We start from the raw sequence: 20238 nt of genomic DNA, 5'->3' as shown, positions 1-20238 counted from the left end.
TCATCACCCAAAAGGATAGCTCCTCAAGAAGATGTATACTGGTTTGGAGAAGCAACATCTAGTACAAAATAGGGCATAGATTCTGGATTTCATCAGATGTGGCTTTCAATATGGCTTTCAACCTTCAGCAAGTCACCTAACCTGAGTCTCAGTTTTCTGGTGTAAAACAGAGATAACAATATTTACCTTTTCAAACTTTCTGAAAGGACTACGTGAAATAACACATGTAAGATATCTGGCTCATATGAAGTATGGCTGTCCCTTGAGCAACACAGTTTTGAACTGTGGGGATACAGTTATAAGCAGATTTTTTTCAATAAATACCTCCAACCATACTATACGATCTGCAGTTGGTTGAATCCTCGGATGAGGAACCACAGATGTGGAGTGCCGGCTGTAAATTTATACATGGATTTTTAATTTTTATTTATTTATTTTTTGCGATACGTGGGCCTCTCACCGTTGTGGCCTCTCCCGTTGCGGAGCACAGGCTCCGGACGCGCAGGCTCAGCAGCCATGGCTCATGGGCCCAGCCGCTCCACGGCATGTGGGATTCTCCCGGACCAGGGTACGAACCCATGTCCCCTTAATCAGCAGGCGGACTCTCAACCACTGTGCCACCAGGGAAGCCCCGATACATGGATTTTTGACTGTGTGCGGGTCGGTGTTCCTAACTCCCACTTTGTTCAAGAGTCAATTGTACTCAGAAAATGTTAATTTTCTCCCTTTACTCGTGATTATGGAAGTACTTCTTAGTTATTTTCTCAGCTTTGAACTTTCAGTTGAAATTCTGAGAAAAAAAAATTGACATTCAATATACTTCACGTATTTGTATGTAGATGTGTATTGATGTGTGTGAAACTATTTGTATGAAAAGGAAAATGAATGAATGAGTGAATAAATAAATGAATGAACATGTATTAGGTGGTTTCAAGCAAATTTGGTTAATATTTTACTTTAAAGTTGATCACAATTCCTAGAATCATATCTTTTTCCAGCATTTAGTAATGTTATGACTCTGGAATATGTTACTTACCCTATAGAATAGTAACCCAATAATCACCTATTCTACCTTCATCTTATACATTGTCCTTTTTTTCCCTAAATTGGTGAGTTGAAAGTAATTCTGAGTAATTGACAGACCTCTTAATGTTGGACATGACATGGGGAGTCAAACGACAAGATGTCTGTTAAAACGCACGTTCGGCACTTAGGAACTTGGTAATTCATGCTGAATGTTTAGAAAACATTCTGGAACATAGCAAGTATTCCACTTCTCTTTTTAAAGAGGAGGAGAAAGGGGATGGTCAGAGACTAAAGAAGAGAAATGAGCACAACATAGCTCTTCTATTTGAAGGTACAGTGAAGAGAAGCAGAACTCAGGGAAAACCACAAAGCTCAAAGCATCATGCTATAATCGTCAAAAACTTGGCAGTATTAAGGGTTACGATAATAAATGCTTTGAAAATTACACAAGTTATATAAACACAATATTAACATATAAAAGCATAAAATAGATAAGTTCTACATAAATAAAATAATGCAAAGATAAACATTGAGAAGTTCCTTCAAGAATAAATATTTTGATAAAAACATTAATATTAAGCTAAGCATGCCAAATTTATTTCTTTATTCTTGGCAATATTAAAAGGACCTTATTACTCTGGATGGTTTTTAAAAATCCAATTTAGTGACTCAGCTTAAAAACTTTCTGAATCTCAGACTGTTCAGTATCCAATCTGTTTCAGGAAGATGTTAAGTCTTAGTAAGGTATTCTTGAGCAACAACTATGTTTGAAAACATGAATACTATAATCACTATCAGTGAAATATTCTATACTTTCAGACTACTTTATAGAAGAGCTTTAAACTCTATCATTTTTGTTACTAAGGTTAGGAAGACAAGAGTGTACAGTTAATGGAAATATCGCCAGGATACATGCAAAGAACTATGTTTTATGTGTCTGTTTGTTTTAACCCTGGCATCCAAATCTCTCCATCCCAGGCCAGTGTAAGAAAGGCAAAGCAGAAAAACAGTTCAATTTTGAACAGATCTAACCAGAGAAACTTTATGTAGAATAATTTCTCTAGAATCAACATTGCTTATAGTTGATAATCCACACTTTAGCCTCAAAACTTTCCCTACCAACCTACTCCACTGGCTGCTTCCTATCTAAATATATTATAACAGCATTAGTTCAAGACTGATGTACAGAACCCATGCATGTTCTCACCTCCAATACTGCTTACACAACCAATCCATCATCATAGTCTTGCCATACTTTTAAATGTATAGTTTAAGTTTGATGAGTTTGATTTACATATACACATGTGCATACATATACATATAAATGTGTATACTTTGTAACTATCACTCCTATCAAGTTGCAGAACATTTCCACCACTCCACCTTCCTTCTCTTTTCTGGTCAATCTAGTCTCCCCATTCTCATGCCAAGCTACTACTTTCAAAAATAAAATTTCTATCACCATGTATTAATTTTGCTTGTTCTGGAACTTTACATAAATTAAATCACACACTATGTATTCTTTTGTTTGTTTGTTTTGTATGTTCAAATTGTTGTTGTTGTTGTTGTTTTTAGTATAGTTTTTAGCACTTGTTATGATTGGTGGATTTGTTTTTTTCTGTTTGGTTTCTCTCTTCTTTCTTTTTTAAATTTTTTAAAATTATTTTATTACTTTATACACTGTGTTCTTTTGTGGCAGCTTCCTTCACTCAGTATAATGCTTTTGTGATTCATTCACGTTATTGCTTAAATTGTATGTTACATTATATGAATATACTACAGTTTATTTATTCTCCTATTGAAGAACATTTGGGTTGTTTCTAATTATTTACCATTAGGAATAACAATGCTATGAACATTCTTGTACACGTCCTTTTGTAAACATATGTTTTCATTTCTCTTGAGTAAATACCACAAAGTGGAGATAAATCATAGGGTAAGTTTATTATAACTAACTGCTAAGTAGTTTCCAATGTGGCTGTAACATTTTATACTCTGGTCAGCAATGTGTCACAATTCTAATTCCTGCACATTCTGGTCAACATTTAGAACTGTATTTTTAAGTCATTTCCATGAGTTCCTCTTCTATCAAACATCCCTTCAAAATTAACCTTCACAAAGTTTGACCTCTACCCTCTCTTCTCTCTCAGAAACCACTGGATGAACATTTCTATTGCTGTGACTTTAATAAACATATATAAGTTATCCCTGACTCCTAAATCTGTTCCTCAACCTAATATATTAAACAGTTCAGTCTATATCTACTCTAATATACTATATATTTTGCAGCTTTAATTTGCATTTGCCTGATGACTAACAATATGTTGTTTTTCTATGCTTACTGACAATTAGTATATCTTTTTTATTTTTATTTTTTTGCGGTACGCAGCCCTTTCCGGTTGCGGAGCACAGGCTCTGGACGCGCAGGCTCAGCGGCCATGGCTCATGGGCCCAGCCGCTCCGTGGCATGTGGAATCTTCCCAGACCGGGGCACGAACCCGTGTTCCCTGCATCGGCAGGAGGACTCTCAACCACTGCGCCACCAGGGAAGCCCTATTTTTTGAATCAATTTTTCAATCATATTCTTATGATTGATTTGTAAGAGCCTTTTACGTATTCTAGATAACATACTTGGCCCAATAAATGTTTTTGTGAATACTTTTTCCAGTCTGTAGCTTGTCTTTTCATTCATTTCTTAGCGTGGTTTTTGAGGATTGGAATGTTTGGGTTTTTTTTTTTGGTGTAGTTAAATTTGTCAGTTTTTTGAAGGTTAGTGTCTAGTGTGCTAATAAAGAAGTCTTCACCTACCCCAAAGTAATGAATATATTCTCCTATGTTTTCTTACAGAATTTTTAATGGTTTAGCTTTTACATTTAAATCTATAGTCATTGATTTTTGTGTAGAGTGTGAAGATAGGGGTCAAGGATAATTCTTTCCATAAAGATATCTAATCATTCCAGGATAATTTGTTTAAAAGGTTATCTTTTCCTTATTGAATTGCCTTTGTATCTTTATTGAAAATCAATAGACTTTATGTATCTGCATCTATTTTTGACTATTTTATTCCATTTAACTGCTTTTCTGTCTTTGCATCAACACTAAACAGTCTTTATTACTATAACTTTATGTCTTTTGCATTTCTATATAAATTTTAGAAGTGGATTGTCAATTTCTACCCTGCTAAGTTTTAATGGATAGTGTTGAATCTCAAGACCAAACAGGAAATACTTGGCATCTTAACCATATTGAGTATTCCAGTTCAGGAACATGGTATATACTTATTCAGGCAATAATAAGAAAGAATTTTTTGACTTTAAAATGCTTATATAAAAATAGAAGAAATGTTTAGAATCAATGATCTAAGCCAGGGGTTGGCAAATTATAGGCTGAGGGTCAAATCTGGCCCATGTCTGCTTTTTTGTAAATAAAGTTTTATTGGAAGAGAGCCATATCCATTCTCTGACATATTATCTATGGCTGCTTTCACCCTACAATGTATGAGTTGGGTAGTTGCAACAGACTGTTTGGACCACAAAGACAAAAATATTTACTATCTGGCTCTTTCAAAAAAAAAAAGTGGCCAGATAGTAAATTTATATTTTATATAAATTTTTATATTTATCTCTGAAACGTTCTGTGGTTCTCAGTGTAGAGGTCTTGCACTATTTGTTAATTATTTTTCTAAATATTTTTATATTTTTAAATTTTATTTTCTATTTTTAGCATATAGAAAGGCAGTTGATATTTTTTTTATATATATAGTAGGTTCTTATTAGTCAACCATTTTATACACATCAGTGTATACATGTCAATCCCTATCTCCCAATTCATCACACCACCACCACCACCCACCACTGCTTTCCCCCCTTGGTGTCCATACATTTCTTCTCTACATCTGTGCCTCAATTTCTGCCCTGCAAACTGGTTCATCTGTACCATTTTTCTAGGTTCCACATATATGTGTTAATATGCTATATTTGTTTTTCTCTTTCTGACTTACTTCACTCTCTATGACAGCCTCTACATGCATCCACATCTCTACAAATGACCCAATTCCATTCCTTTTTATGGCTGAGTAATATTCCATTGCATATATGTACCACATCTTCTTTATCCATTTGTCTGTTGATAGGCATTTAGGTTGCTTCCATGACCTGGCTACTGTAAATAGTGCTGCAATGAACATTGGGGTGCATGTGTCTTTTTGAATTATGGTTTTCTCTGGGTATATGCCCAGTAGTGGGATTGCTGGATCATATGGTAGTTCTATTTTTAGTTTTCTGAGGAACCTCCATACTCTTCTCCATAGTGGCTGTATCAATTTACATTCCCACCAGCAGTGCAAGAGGGTTCCCTTTTCTCCACACCCTCTCCAGCATTTGTTGTTTCTAGATTTTCTGATGATGATGCCCATTCTAACTGGTGTGAGGTGATACCTCATTGTAGTTTTGATTTGCATTTCTCTAATAATTAGTGACGTTGAGCAGCTTTTCATGTGCTTCTTGGCCATCTGTATGACCTCTTTGGAGAAATGTTTATTTAGGTTTTCTGCCCATTTTTTGATTGGGTTGTTTGTTTATTTAATATTGAGCAGCATGAACTGTTTATATATTTTGGAGATTAATCCTTTGTCTGTTGATTCATTTGCAAATATTTTCTCCCATTCTGAGGGTTGTCTTTTCGTCTTGTTTATGGTTTCCTTTACTGTGCAAAAGCTTTTAAGTTTCACTAGGTCCCATTTGTTTATTTTTGTTTTTATTTCCATTGCTCTAGGAGGTGGATCAAAAAAGATCTTGCTGTGATTTATGTCAAAGACTGTTCTTCCTATGTTTTCCTCTAAGAGTTGCAGTTGATTTTTGTACATTGAACTTGTATGCAATGATCTTGCTAAATACACTTATCAGTTTCCACAGTTGCTTTGTAGGTTCCATATTATTTTCCACCAAAAAAAACCCAAAAAACAAACAGGTTTTCTGGAAATAAAAATAATTTCACTTGTTTCTATTACTCTGTACATTTTTTATTCCTTTCCTCACTTTGTTACTCTGACTAGGGTATCCAGTGTAATGGTGATTAGAAAGAATAAAAGTGTATATACTTGCATTGTTACTGTTATTAGGAGGAAAGCATTCATTATTTAACAATTAAGTATGATGTCAGCTGAACATTTCCCATAAATTACCTTTAAGGATTGTGGAAATTCCCTTTTGGTGAGAAATCCTAGTTTGGTGAGAATTTTTATTATGAATGAGTGTTGACTTTTGTTAAATGACTTCTCTGCATTTACTGAAATAAAAATATGAATTTTCCCTTTGATTTGGTTAATGTAGTAAATTACATTGTTTCACTTTTAAGTGTTCAATCAACCTTTCACTCCTGGGAAAAAAATGCTAATTTGTTATAATGTGGTATCTTTTAAAAATATTGCTTTATCTTATTCACTAATATTCCATGAATGATTTTTGCATCTGTGTTTGTGAACACTACTAGTCAACAATTTTATTCTCTCATAATGTCCCTGACAGTTTTATATTGGGGTTTGGTTTCATAAAATGAGTTGGGAAATGTTCTATTTATCTATATTTTAAGAGAGTTTGTGTATTACTGGTATTATTTCTTCTTTAAATGTTTGACAGACCTCACTGGTGAAACCATTTGAAACTAGAGCATTCTTTGGGGGAATATTTTTCATTATAATTCAATTATTTTATTAAATATAGGATTGCCTCAATGCTTAATTTCTTATGTAGTTTTAGCAAGTATGTCTTTCAAACAACTTGTCCATTTCTCTAAGTTGTCAAATTAATAGGCATGCAGATGTTAATCAGGCAACTTTATTTTCCTTTGAATGTCTGTCAAATCTGTAGTTATGGTCTCTTTCCATAATCTCTACTTCCTCTTCTTTTTTATTTATCTATCTAGTTAGGAGTTCATCAGTTCTGTATTAAATTTAAAAAAAAGTTTTGACTTCATTGAATTTTTTGTTTGCTCAGTTTTTATTTAATTGATTTTTGTTTCTTCTTATTTTCTTTATTCTATTTGCTTCTTAAGACAAACGCTTGTAACAGGTGTCAGTGAATTTTTTTTTGAAAGGGCCAGATAGTAAATATTTTTGGCTTTGTGGTCCAAACAGTGTGTTGCAACTACCCAACTCATACATTGTAGGGCGAAAGCAGCCATAGGTAATATGTCAAAGAATGGATATGGCTGTCTTCCAATAAAACTTTATTTACAAAAATAACAGACATGGGCCAGATTTGACCCTCAGCCTGTAATTTGCCAACCCCTGGCTCAGATCATTGATTCTAAACATTTCTTCTCTTTTTATATAAACATTGTAAAGCCAAAAATTTCTTTCTTATTATTGCCCTCCTTTTTAACTCATGAGTTAGAGAGAACTATGTTGATAAATCTCTAAATACTTGGGGATTTTCAACATATGTTATTGTTAATGATTTGTAATTAAACCCATTTAAATCATATTCTGTATCATATGAGAACATATTTTATACCATTTTATTCCTATGAAAGTTATTGATCCTAGTCAATGGCTCAGACTTTGGTCTGTCTTGGTGACTATTTCCTGTGCACTTTAAAAACAATATATATTCTGAAGTTGCTGATCCCCCTGTTCGAGAAATATCGCTTAGATCAACTTGATTAATTGTGTCATTCAAATTTCCCCTATTTTGTCAGTTAAATATAAAAGTGAAAGTCTGAAACTGCAATTGTTGATTCATTTATTGTGCCTGCTTCTGTCAATTTTTTCTTCATATATTTTGAAGCTCTGATTTTATGTACACATCTGGGACTAATATGCTCTTGAGGAACTGACCTTTTAATCATTATGACATGACCCTAATTAATCTCCAATAATATAATTCATTTTGAACCTTATTTTGTCTAATATTAATGGTGACATGCAAGCTTCTTCTGATTAGTGTTTACATAATATATCTTTAGCATCCTTTTCTTTCAGTTTGTCTTTATATTTAAAGTGTGTGTCTTATAAACAGCATATAGTTGGTTCTTGTTTTTTAACCAGCCTCAACATTTGTCTTTTAATTGAAATGTTTAGTCTATATAAATTTGGTGTAATTATTGGTATGATTGGGTTTAAGTACACCCGTTTGCTTTTGTTCTCTATTTGTTACCTGTGTTTTTGTTTTCCTGTTTCTTTTTTGAGTTAAACATGTATTATTATTTTTCCTATCCATCTCCTTTATAGGCTACTTAGCTAATAGATATGTATCATTTAGTGTTTCTATGAAAATTATACTATATATCCTTAACTTATCATGGTCCATCTGGAATTAATATCCTCTCTCTTTACAGGTAACAAAATTATTTTACAATAATATAATACCATTTACATCTCTATTGTCCTTTGTGCTAATGTTTTCATGTATTTCACTTTACGTCCATAAATATTTAAAGATTTTAGAAAAAAGAAAAAATATGTTTATACTTACTGACATATTTACCAACTTTAGTGCTATTCCTTACTTCCTATAGGTATGAATTTTTATCGGTATAATTTCACTTTAACCTCAAGAACTTTCTTTAAATTTTACTTAGTTTGTGTCTGATGATTGTTAATTTCCTCCACTTTTATTTCTCTTAAAATTCTTTTATTAAGCCCACATTTTTATAGATTATCTTTCTGAATGTAGAATTCTAAACTTACAGATTTATTTCTTTTTACACTTTGAAGATGTCATTACATTATCTTCTGGCCTCCACCGATTCAGATAAAAAGTCAAGCATCAGTCATACTGATGTTTTCCCATATGAAATTGCCTTTCTTCTTGAGCTGCTTTTGAGACTTTCTCTATATCTTTGGTATTAGGTGGTTGACTATAATAGGCAAAAGTGTGGTTATCTTTATATGAATCCAAATTGCTGTGCACTGACTTTCCTGGATTTGGCATTGGTTTTTGACCAAATCTGGAAAAAATTTTCTCAGTTCCATTTTGACTATTTTTCTGTTCCATTTTCTCTCTTCTCTCATTCTAGAACTTCAATAATGTGTACATTAAATTACTTGATATTATCCCTCAGATCATTGAGCCTTTGTTAATTTTTTTTTCTGAGTGGTTCAGTTTGGAAAATTTCTATTGACCTTTGTCAAATTCATTGCTCTTTTCATCTATTATATCTAATCTGCTTCTACTATTAATCTCTTCCAATGAATTTTCATTTCAGGATTTTAAAATTTAAGTTCTGGGATTTTTTTTGATTTTTCAACAATTTTCTTATCTTTTCAGAAAATTTCCAACATTTCACTCAATACATTAATCATATTTCTATAAATCCTTCAACATGTTTAATCCTATTTACTTGAACATTCTTATATGTTGATTTCAATAGATTGTGGGTCTGTTTCTATTGACTGATTTTACTTTAGAGTATGGGTAACATTTCCTTGTATGATGGCTAATTTTATCTGTCAGCTTGACTTGTAGCAGAGTGTCTAGATTAAATATTGTTTCTGAGTGTATCTGTGAAACTTTTTCTGCACAAGATTAGCATCCAACTCAGTGGACTCAGTAGAGTAAATTGCCCTGTCCAAAATGGGTGGGCAGCATCCAATCTGCTGACACCCTGAATAGAACAAAAGGCAGAAGAAGAATACTTTGTGGTTAGTCTAACTCTTCTCTTACTCAAATAAAAATGTATTATCTTTTTAATATATAGTTGTTTAAAGTATATAAAACTAAAAGACTATCTTTTTTACATGTTGTAGCCTTTTGTCCAAACAGGTTGGAATGTAACCCCTTTTGATATAAAAACAAATTTTTAAATAACAGATTATATAACTATTTAAAATCTCTACAGCTTCCTTATGATTCACTAAGTAGATTTTTCCCTAATTCATTTCCTATTACTTGTGGTTAGGAACTGACTAATTCTGTATTCCAGTTACACAGTTTATTAGATTTATGATCTTAGATATTTAACTTCTAAGCCCCCTTTTCCTCATCTGTAAAATAAGAATAATTGCATAGCTTATCCCATAGGGCTATGGTGAATATATACAATGTATTTCATGTAAAGCATTTGTCAGCTTCTAGCACATAATCTTTTTGACAACGGTAATAGTGAGTAATGTAAAGCTAACAGAACATTTTCTAATTATGTGTATCCTTTAGGATTTAGTATAATTAAAATCTTTATTAAATACAGAAAACTTTTTATATTTTGATAACTCAAGAATAAAAATAAGGGGGGAAACTTGAAATTATGGACCATGAACATGGTAAAGATCAGATATGTATCTGAAGGAGACTCACAGTTTGACTTTTGATTGTAACACACTGCCATATAGAAAACAGCATTTTTATTTAAATTGTTAAAGCTATGAGGCAAACAGGAAACAAATGTTGTCATTGTTATTTTAATGCTGAATAAATGTGTGGTTATAAAAGATTAAGAGACTTGTCCAAGTTAAGTGGAGGAGTATGATTCAGATTCTGGATGCAAGACTTTGTAGGCCACTTTCTTAACCTCTACATGAGAAGAACCATCGGCAGAAAATGTCTACTCAAGAGGAACCACAGGAAGTGTCTACAGAGCTGTGTGTAACACAGACAGGGTAGCAGTACTGTAAACCATGTTTTATATCAAACTATTTAGGTTCTGCTTAAACGGTTTAGAAAAAAATGTAATGGTTCATAGAAGGAAGTCATTGATTTTTTAAGGTTTCTTATTTAACCATTATTAAGTTGAATTTTAGAAAAGAAAATATTTATTTTACAGAGGGAAAGGGAAACTTTTGGAATGGGCTACATAAGCTGTTTGTAATATAGGTCAAATACAGCAATGTGGGCTTTGTAAGCCGTTTATTACATATATCAAAAATGAGGATTTCCATCATTTGATCCACACAAAAATAACAAATTACTAATAGAACTTGGTATAAAATTCAAATTATCCTGATAAAATTATGTCTCATGAATATAGGGCAAAGTAAATAAACAGAGATTTTCAGCAGTCGGCCTTTGGACTTCAAGCTATGGTGTAATTGATAAAGAACACCAGGAAATAACCAAAGCAATTTCTGAAAAACCTAACTTGTTCTCTCAGTAAGTATTTATTAAGCACATACTGGGTGCTAGTGTGAGCCAGGCCCATTCCAGGGAACAGCACAGTGGACATGGGGCTGTCTGGCCATGACTATGCCACTTGTTGGTGCTGACTCCAGGCATGAGAACTCTAGGACCACTTTCCTTTTTAACAGCTCGGGGTCAGGTGTGCCATAAAGACTGGGGAATTGACAACCACTCAATTCTACAACATTGACACATAGATTCTGATTCTATTACAGGAATCCACAGTCACTAAAGTCACTTTTAGTTAGATGTATAACATTTTCAGAGGCTTTGAAGAGAATTCAGATTTGTCTGCATCCATTCTCTTAGAGGGAAGACATCCCAGACTTTTTAATATAAAATTCCTCCTGAGCATTGATATGTATGCAAGCCTATTAATAGTTAGCTCATTTCTCATGGCTTTCAAGTCACAAAAAAAGAGAGATAATGCCTAAAGAAAATATATGTACTAAATTTCTACAAACTATTTCTAACATATAGCAAATTTATATATATTACAAGATGTGGAAAATAAGATGTGGAACAAGATATTTTTGCTCTCTTATTGAAGTAATAGTGAGTTAATCCACTGCTAAGCCTTCCCATAGTGTGGCTTACAATGTGTATTTCCTTACCACTAATTCTAATCTTTGATGAGAATACACCTATGGGATTTTTTATTTTATTAATTGTTAAACTTGTTCTAGCAGGAATTTTCATCTCTGTTTAACACCCAGTCTGAGAGTATTATAACTGAAAGAGTACAGAGAGCTCATCTAACCAATTCCATTGGCTACGCAAAAATCCCCTCTACTACACCTCAGCTTGTGGTCACTCAGCGTTTCCTTGAATATCTGCAGAGATAGGTGGTTTTAACTTAAAACAATTTTTCTTATAGGTTATTTTTAATATCTTGATATATTAATGTTTCACTTCTGCCCTCTGAGTTCCCCACAATGAACCTAAAGTCTCTTTCCTACGATAGACTGTTCGGCTTCTGAAGACCACTCAATGGACAAACATTCAGGTTGCTCTTCCTTGGGTTATCCTTGCCATTTGAAGGACAGCCAGGTGCTGAAGACTTTGCACAGGAGATTCTTGTATCTATAATTTTTGTTCTGTTAGGCAAGGGTGATTTCTGTTTATTAGATTCTAGGCATTTGAGTTCAGATTAACACGAGAAAGGAACAGCAGCTTCGATTGCCTGAATTCAGCCAGCGTTACAGCTTGTTAATACGTGGTGGGTTGCTGTGTGGAGAGTAGTTAGAGCACCAACCAGAAAGAATAAAATTCCCTCCTGATACTGCTTGACTTCAAAATTCCCTACTTATTTTCAGATTTAACTAACATATCAAGCCCTTATCTGGTTCTAATTACTACATAAGGTGCTTCCATATACCTTGATATTAGCCAAAAAACCTAATCATCTGAGGAACCCTAGGATGTGTGGCAGGAGTCTGATTTACTGAAAACTTCAGATCTGATGCTGATGAGCCATCATTTATGAAGTCAGACTGCATGCTGAGTGTTTTTATACATTTCATTTCACTTACTTCCCAATTCCAGAGGTAATTATCTTTATCTTCACTTTAAAGATAAGAAAACTGAGACTCAGAGAGTATGACTTTCCTACTCATAGCCAATAAGGAAGATCTAAAAATATAAACACCAGTCTCAAATCTACAACTCTTTCTAACTCATGCAGCTTGTGGGTATTTATGGCTGACATCTTCATTATTCCTGCCACATAGTAGTAGCTAGAATTTCAAGAACAGGATAACCATGGCTTTATGCAACTTGCTAGCTTAATCAGGACTACTTGTGGGCCTACACAAATGGAAATCAAAGATTAAGAAAGAAAAAAGTTCTCATTAGAAAGGCAAATACTTCATTATCTTGCTTATATGTGAAAACTAAACAACAACAACAAAACTCACAGAAACAGGACTATCAGGGGTTAGGGAGTAGAGGAAATGGGCAATGGTTGTCAAAGGGTACTAACTTTCAGTTGTAAGATGAATAATTTCTGGAGATCTAACGTACACCATGGTGACTACAGTTAACAATACTCTCTTGTATACTTGAAAGTTGGTGAGAGAGTTATATCTTAAATGTTCTCACAACACAAACACACAAAGCTAACCATGTGAGGTGATCCATGTGTTAACTAACCATATTATGGTAATCATTTCATAACGTATACATATATCAAACCATTACATTGTACACCTTAAACTTACCCAATGTCACATATCAAATATGTCTCAACAAAGCTGGAAAAAATATTATGTATTTTAAAATATTTATGAATGAAATTATCATTTTTAAAACACTTTTTCAGTTGTGTGTGTGAGTGTGTATACTCAGTTATGACATATCATGCATTTTTTTTCCTATGAGTTTCATTTTAAAAGGTTTAAAACCCACTTTGGAAGAATATGATGAAGATGGGTTGGAGAGAGGAGAATATTGGAGACAGAGAATCTAATTAAGAGGCTATAGTAACAATCCAAAAGAGAATGAAGGACTAAATTAAGGAAATGGCAATAGAATGGAAGAGACTGAGTCCTGGAATACACAAAAAGGAGAAACTTAATTACCTTTATGCCAAAGGGAAGGGACAAGGAATGGAAAGGATAGAGTGAGTCTTAGATTTCTGGCATGGATGAATGATTGACTAATGACCATCGACCATCAGCTGAGGAATTAAATAAAAGTGAGGAGAGATTTGGAGGGGAAAATAATAGGTTCAGTTTAATTCAAACTGAATATATATATATATATATATATATATATATATATATATATATATATAAATTCATACCCATCAGACATCTAAGTGGAATATGCAGTTAGATTAAGACTTCAAGCTAAAGACATAGGTCAGGGAGTCAGAAGTAAATTACATTATGCAGAGCACATGTAGACTAAATAAATAAGTGGTCATGTACAATGAACTGAGGAAAAAGAATCAGCAAAGTCTTAAGGGTGCTATCAAAAAAGCTGAAAAGGAACAAGAGAAGTGGTTTTAAGAAACCCAGGGAGAGAAAACTAGTTTTCTAAGAGGGAATATTCGTCACTATTAAATACCAAAAAAATGTCCATAACGTGAGGTCAGAAAAGCATTTATTATTTCCACAATTAAGAGGTAGCTGGCAGCTTTGGTCAGAACAATTTCAGATAGGTGTAAGAAATTGAAACACACTCGGAAGATAAGGAAGTGAATAGTATGTTATACACGCGTGCATACAAGTACATACATACACTTGCATGTGCACACACACACGCACACACACACAACCTGTTATCCTAGTCCTGGGGAAACTGACTCTAACCCCAGCTTGGTTAAAATGAAAAATGATATCCAACAATATACTAGTTTTAATAAATTAGGTTTCTAACTAAAGCAGTTTTCTTTGAATCAATGAGATGAGTTTGAATGTTCAATTATAGGCAAAGAAAGTTTAATGTTTCTCTGGTTTTGCACTGATTTTTCTAACCTTCTGCTACAGTGACAGTACAAAGCACTAGTTAAGAGTGTGGGTTTTTAGAACCAAATTGCTGGTATTCAGTACCATCTCTGCCAGAGTACTAGTTATGATACCTTAGACCTGTTATTACTGCTCAGTCTCTTTATCTGTAAAATGGGGATGATGTTGATAATAGTACTTTGCTTTTGGAGTTGGTTGTTTTGAGGATTAAATGTTATAGTACATACAAAGTGCTTAGATTTGTGCTTGAGCACTTAAAGTCCTCAAAAAATGTTAGCTGTTACTATTTTTCTGAATTCTCTTGAGAACTAATTCTAGAAAGAATAAAAGGAAAAGAAGGGACATTGATGCAATGCTACAATTTGGTTCATATAAAACTCTGCTGAAATAGAAATTGAATGCAAGTATGCAATATTTTTGAGGGCTCTTAAATAAATATGATAAAAAGCCTAAGTTTTATGCATGTACATTTAAAGTGATTCTTGAATTTTTTGAGGGCTCTAGTTTTTAGTCCTATGTTTGATGGTTGTACACCTTATGTTGTGTTAAGTGCATCTTTAATTGAAAGACAGAATATCGTGTTTCATAAGGTAACCAAGATGCTTTGATGCTTCCAAATATGGTGCATGAAACTCCAACCCTGCTCAATAAAATCAAAGAGCTGAAAGTAGAATCATGCAAAAGGTTTTAAACCCATACTTAACATTTTTAAGATTATTTCTTTTCTTAAAATTACAACACTACCAAAAAACTTTCCAATAGATTATAACCAATACCAATAGGATGTTGAGAAAATAAATTTTTAATCATAGAAGTTAAAGAAAAAAAATTAAATAAGAGCACAGAGCAACATTACATGAAGTGACAAGCTTTGAATACACAAATCATACAAATTTGAAAAGAAACCACAAATATTTGCATTTGGTAGTCACTCAGCCAAAGTTTCAATGAAACGGTAAATGTCAATTATTCCCCAATTTCAACATATTGTGATAGTTGATGGTTCAACAAATAACTGATCCCAGGGAGAGGCCCTCAAACCGCAGACTTCTTCATTCCATTCACTTCTGAGTATATAAAATAGCTGTGATATTCCAGGGCCAGTCACTTTCCATTTCTTATAACAGCATCCAAGAGAAGGAACTGACTGGGAAGTTTGAGGTAAGAGAGATCTTAAGTATCATTCATCTTAATATATCAAGATAAATTATATACCTTTATATAATATATATTATCTAGATAGATAGAGATATATACATGTATCCAGGAAACTGTCAAAATTAAAATTATTGAGACTGTCATGTAAAGGTTGCTTGAATTTGTAAACTTTAAGTAATTAAACAATCATTTGGGGTATACATATTTGATTTTTCTTAAAATCACCACCAAGCTATAGTAAGTGCATATTTTAGAAGGACCATAAATAAATCTTTGCAGGGCTGGAGTGCTGGTGGCACACTGAGACTGTAAACAAGAGTCTCAGTCTCATCAGTTTTAATTTTATGGGTTTAAGTCAGCAAATAAAGGGAACATGCACTACCAGATATTCTCTGAAGTATGAACAGGTGCCAATTTATTTGTAGCCTCCTGTTTTATCTTTAAAATTTGCTATATTTACATTCCATTCTATAATATATCATGTTGACTTTAACATAAAAATGACTTGGGTTTTCCTATAAATCCTTGAATGAAACTGATGCTCCAGGAAGATGCATCTAATTTATTCGGAGACATAGTATGTATTCCCCAGCATACGGCAATATACTGCTATGGGTACCACAGCTTGAGAAGTAGAAAAATAAAAGGTCGTAGTTAGCAATTATGCTAGGTCCTGACTACAGGATATGGTCTGGAAGAGTCTGTGATATGGTTTATTTACCTCATTGCTTAAGGTGGTTTTAAATAATCCTTGAAATCAGTTTATAGTTTCCCTATTGTATATGTTCAGCTTGAATTCTACCCTCTCCAAAACTATTTCCTTGATTTATCTCTGTTTTATTCTATATGTTCTCAGTATTTTGTAATTTCTAGGTATAGTATTTATCACAACTTGCCTTACATTATAAAAGTATCTGTCTTTTCTTACTAGCTGCCAGAGGGCAGAAATTATGTCCCTGACAAGCACTTAGCACAATGCTTTGCACTTAGAAGTTATACTATGTGTGTGTATGTGTGTTTGTGAAATGTATGTGTGTATGTGTGTGTGTGTGTGTGTGTGTGTGTGTGTGTGTGTAAAACTTTTACTCTTAGTTACCTATACTGCCCATCTTCCTATAGAATTCTGAACTTGACTGGAATTTTAAATTCCTGTCTTGTCACAATAGTAACATCATCTGGTATTTTTTTTAAACCCATTTTGAATTTTGATTAATATGACAAAAAGTAAAGACAAAGTTCAAAACTTGAGTACATTTTTTCTTTTACACTTTATTTTTCTGTCTCATAGATATTTAGAAAACATCAAGAGGTGGTGAAATCCTCCTAGAATCTCCATTAATCACCTCAAAGCCACCCTCAAATAATAATAATGATATGGGCAATTGGCATTTTCCTCAATGTAAAATTAATTAAATAATCTTTGTAATGTATTGACCTATAACAGTGTGCTTAGTAAGGTCCATGAAAGCAGGGACGTTCTCAACTGCCATCTATAACCAATACCTAGAATAGTGTTTGACAATCAGTCATCAAGAAATACTTTATGAATAAATAACTGAATAAATATGAGGGCAACGTGAAGAAAAGTCCCCTAGCCTAGCCCACTTTCCAATCTGATTGCCTTTCCCAGACCCCTCCTATGTTCTCCAGTGTTGCCTGCATCTACACCATGACAAAGAAGAGAACTAACAACTAATGATACCATCCTATAGGTAAAACTGCCCATTTGTGTTTGAAGTCAAATATTATATACATGTGTATTGTATTCATGACAAAATATTTTAAAATGCAAGTTTCTATGTTTTATTGTCTACTTCTTTATTATATAATATGATCATTAGTTAAATATTTAATTTAGCTAAGATTTCTCAAACATTTATTAGCAATTATAACTGACATAGTATAACAATGTGTATCAAAAGATAAGGAGCCTACAATAGATATTAAAGTAGAACAAAATGCTTTGGAAATGTCCTTTACCAAATGTCAAAAATAGATCCCTTCGAACAGCATGGAATTTTGGGGGGGTGCCTGGGAAACAATGCAAATAATCTGTCACCTAAATTAATTTCATGGTCATTATTATATGGAATGTTTTTTTGAACTTATTGAGATCACTAAGTAACTGCTTATCCCCACACTAATAGTCTCTGTATAAACCAAGGCCATATTTCTTTCCAGAAGCTACTTATTACCGTGTACAGAGAAGTATTATTCTTAAATAATATGTGAATATATTTTTAAAAGAATTGATGCAACATCAAAATTGCAAAATACATTTGATTCTACCTAAAAAATAATGTTCTCCAAATAGGTTGATGCCCTAAGATTGTTAAGTAACTGGTCCAAGGTCAAAGAGCTATTAATAACATAATTTGTACTACAACTAGATCTTCTGAATTTGTGTTAGCAAATAGGTCTTTCTATTACTCTGAGAAAACTTCTGAATACGATGAAAGTTCTCCTTCTGCTCACAGCCATCTTGGCAGTAACCATTGGTTTCCCAGTGAGTAGTTCTACATTCCAGAGTAATTATTGGGTTTTTTTTTGGGGGGGGTAGTGTTTTCTTTGGTTCATGTTGATTCATGAATCTTAGAAATTTTTTTCTATTTTAAGCATGTCTAATATTTGGCTTTTTAACATTGTATTCTATACAATTTATAATTCATATACTGTTCAGTGTGTAGATTAATTCCACATAGCCTTGGTGCAGTGGTGAATTTGAGGCATTTAGAATAAATATTAACACTTTTCAGAAAAATAATTTCTACAATATTTTCTGGAAGCTCAAATTCTAGATTTAAAAAAAAGGATACTATGAAACAATATTAGGTAGTGGATAGTCAAATTCTTTCTTTCATGCATATGTATATGTTTTTCAGTTTGTGTGTTTTATTAGCATGAGATGAATTAACTTCACTATTTGATCTTTAGGTCTCTCAAGACAAGGAAAGAGAAGAACGAAGTGTAAGTTACACTTTCTCTTTTTAACATGTAAGATTTCCATGTGAAATATCCATAAATGTGGTTAAAGATATTCCTTTATCCAAGCTTCTCAAACTCTAGAGAAATCCTTAAAGAGTTTGGGTATTAGACTCAACAGAGGTTAAGCCTTCGGGGATTTGACCCCTGCTTGTTAGAAAGAGAATTACCTCAGCATCTTTAAAAGTGGGACTAAATTGAAATTTGAATCACTTTATGATGAATTGGATTATAATATTTTTTACTAAAATTATCTAGCCTAATAAAGGTGCATAATCACTCATGCCTTCGCTCTGCTTTAACTCTACAAAACCCAGTCCAGAGAAGGTAATAATAACAATAATAATAATAACAAAAACTTGAGAATTAGGAAATATGGGCTTGCTTTGATGACCCCACCAGTGGCAATTCACTAAAGTCTTATTTTTGTCTAAACAGTTAATAAAAAAATGTTTAAGAAAATAAAATTTGAAACGGGAATGTCTTGTTTAGGAACTTGTTTACACTCAGATAAATCTTATTATCTGAAAAGAAGCATGATTTTGAGGCCAAAACTATAGAGTATTAAGAATACAGAAATTGATAGGAATATGGATGGAAGGTAGAGAGGGAAAGAGTGAAGGGAGAAAAGAAATAGGAGAGATTATGTCTAAAAGACTTTGGGTAAAGACCTTGTATAAATGCAAAGAGAGAAATCTGACATCTCCTCATCAAAACCCTCCCCTTGACCTTATATTTACAGAAGCAATTATCAGGAAAATTTGGCTATGAGTAGAAAGGTACAAGAACATTGTTATCTCTAAGTAATTTCCTAAAATTTTCTAAAATTATGCAAATTAATCAAATTCCTCTTCATAGTTTACACAGAAATGGTAAATGATTTCACAGATTCTATAACATCTACTTAAAAATTAAGACCTACGTGTTCTTTTAATTTCTTTCTCTCAACAGGTCAGTGGGAGTGATGAACTACCTTCATAGTTTTTTTGCCCCCTTACCAGTATCCATTTCACCCATATCCACAATTCCTATAACCATGGTGGGCTTATTTTTATCCTCTTATTCCAGTACCTGTGTCTGTCTCTACAACTACCCCTCTTAATGAGCATTAAGCAAGAAAGAGAAGTCCCAGTGCAATTTAAGATGAAATAGTTGGTAAGTATACAGAGTACAAAGCATGTATTTTCTTTGTTTGTTTTTATTTTTGTTTTTTGGGTTTTTGGCCTGCAGGATCCTAGTTACCCCCTGCACTAGGAGCACAGAGTCTTAACCACTGGACTGCTAGGGAAGTCCCCAGCATGCGCTTTTTAACTTTGTTGTCTGTGGATCAGAATACATCATTCTATGAAAAAAAAAATGTTACAGGGTTTTCACTTAGCCCCATTGTTATAATTTATTTCAATCTTTTTTTCTGGTAGAAATTGTTACGGTCTCTACTCAGAGGTACAAATGTGTATACTTCCACGATCCAACCAACACAGCAGTTTAAA

Source organism: Leucopleurus acutus (genome assembly GCF_964270905.1).
Source record: "Leucopleurus acutus genome assembly, chromosome: 4".
Lineage (NCBI taxonomy): Eukaryota > Metazoa > Chordata > Mammalia > Artiodactyla > Delphinidae > Leucopleurus > Leucopleurus acutus.
The sequence above is the reverse complement of the archived record's forward strand: the minus strand, read 5'-3'. Positions refer to the sequence as shown.